This window comes from Euleptes europaea, chromosome 9 (assembly GCF_029931775.1).
Source record: "Euleptes europaea isolate rEulEur1 chromosome 9, rEulEur1.hap1, whole genome shotgun sequence".
Lineage (NCBI taxonomy): Eukaryota > Metazoa > Chordata > Lepidosauria > Squamata > Sphaerodactylidae > Euleptes > Euleptes europaea.
In genome coordinates, this window is record NC_079320.1 from 50,048,454 (window position 1) to 50,051,075 (window position 2,622).

Genomic DNA, 2,622 nt, shown 5'->3' on the forward strand with positions numbered 1-2,622 from the left:
TGGGGTGGTGCAAAGGACATAAATAGACTTGTGTCACTTTTGATTGATAATAATTACAGACAGCCCTGACCTGGATAGCCCAGGCTAGCCTGATCTTGTCAGATCTCAAGCTAAGCAAGGTCAGTCCTGGTTAGTATTTGGATGGGAAATCCAGGGTCACTAGACAAAGGCAGGCAATGGCAAACTACCTCCAAACATCTCTTGCCTTGAAAATCCTATGGGGTCGTCATAAGTCAGCTGCGACTTGGTGGCACACAAAAAATTACAAACATGGCTCTCCACTAGTCATGGAGTAAGTACCAGTTTAGATTACACATTTGCACCATTTCTTCCTAAGTGATTTGTGGTCTTCTCCTATATGATGAAGTTTAGTATTTATTCTGTGCTTTAGTAGCCCAGATTCTATAAGAATGGAAGAATCTTGTGTTCTGCCTAAATTTTACAAAGTATTGTGCTCTTACTACAGTATTTTGCATAACTATCTTCTGTTCTAAATGGGGAAGAGTAAGAAGTACCAGAGCTTCACCTTCTTAATGCTGGAACCCTTAAAATGGCATAAATTCTCAAACTTTGAGATTTCAACGTGCGTAATTTGTATTCAGACATATGTTTGCAGCCACAAAACCTGTGTGCTTTTTAGTTCTGTGCTTAGATGTTATGCAGAATTCAGTTACAGAACAGGATACTGCATGATAATTAATAGGGGGTAATGTGTAACACAGTAGTTGTCAAACTGTTGGGGAATGGGATGTCACCTAAAAGTTTAAATTGTCTTAGTTTACGTCCCCTCCCTATACTAGAATAATCTATCTTGATTTGTAAGCATACAGGCACCTTATTTAACCTCTGTAGATTAGAAGTTCCCTTTTCTGGTATGTGGGTGGGGTTAGAAAATTTGTGTCTAGGGTTTTCAGGCTTCCATCGCTTTTGTAGTATAGGAAAACAAAAGGGCATGGTGATTGCCAGAAGTGACATTTGGGAGGGGGTTGCTTCCACTCCCCATGAAGGTTCATGGCCTCCTCAGGTGATCTCAGTGTATGAACAGGCAATTCTTGAGGCTTTCGATTATAAACAATGTAACGGTCATCCCCAATTCAATTTTCAATTAGACCTGGAAACGTGGGAAGCTAGTGTAGGTGTAATAGGAATAATGTATTCAGACTGACCAGCCTCTGTTAAGAGCTGGGATGTGGCACTTTGGACACCTTTAAGTTTATGAGAACTTGTCAGATGCAGATGTATTCAGGTTCATTACAGTAATGCAGACTGGACTTCATCAGTGCATAATTATAGCTAGAGCTTTCCAGGAAATGTTGTGGTTTAATGTATCAGCTTAAGCTGGTAAAAGATACATCTTGCATAGATGCTACCAACCTTAGAGGAGCAAGGCCAAGTCCAGAAGGACCCTCAAACTGCATATTTTGGTCTTCAAAAGGAGTTCAACACTATGATTTCCAGGATAATGTCTACCAGATCACCCTTTCTTTGTTAAACCTCTCAAAAATTCTAGAACATTATTGAGACAGTATTTACCTTACAGTAATCATATTGACTGTTCCTCAGCTCCCAGGAGGAGTTCTTCAGCCTTTCCTCACAAGGAAGGTGCTCCAACCCCCAAATCATCTTGGTTATCCTCTTCTGTACTTTTTCCAGCTCTGCAATGTCCTTTTTGAGATACACTGACCAGAACTGTACACAGTATTCCAAGTGAGGCTGCACCATTGATCTGTACAGGGGCATTATAATATTGGCTGTCTTATTTTCAATCCTTTCCCTAACATTTCCTAGCACAGAACCCCAGCGTAGTGTATTTTGAAGAGGCCAGCATGGTAATAACTTCCTATATTGGAAGTCTCATGCTGTTAAAAACAAAACAAAAAACTGCAGAAAATATGTCTTTCAGCCAAAATGATGAAAGTATTTCCCAATATTGCTTTGAGATTTAATGATTAAAAAGGTTTGCCTTTGGCTGACTCTTCCCCTCAAAGTGTTCCCCCCTCCCCTTTTCCAATTAAAACGTTTGCATATTATCTAGAGAGCTACTAGGCGAAAAAGGATTATTTTATCATAATTCCAGGAATAATACACTTTTACTGTTCCCATATTCCTTGTTTGTACCACAGCCACTGTTCAGTATTATGTTGCTTTTTGTGCATGGCAGTTGTAATATTCTGGTCTCTTTTGGGCGGAATAATTTTCTTGCATTGAAATATTTATTTACTGGAATTGTAAACTTGGCCTGTCCATACAGTGTGAAGGCCTTGAACCTGTAGCTTAATTTTGGGCCACCAACATCCCGATAAAAATAATAATAATTGCTTTACACTGCTTTGGAAAGGTGGTCAGTTTTGTTGACCCTTCAGGGAGAGAAAACTCTTTTCCTTAGAAACAGCTACTCTGAGAACCTTCCCATGCTGTCCCAACTTGCTGCTTGGGCAGGAAAGTTTTAGGACAGCTTTGCTCCATTGGGTTAGATATGCCATCTCTCAGATATTTTGACCTTCGTGGGTCATTGAAGTGGACTTTGGAAACTGTGCCAGTACACATGCTGGATGACTAATGTCAAGTACGGTATTTCTGGCTTGTTGCCAGGATTGAGTTAGAGTAACTATTGTAGAGCCC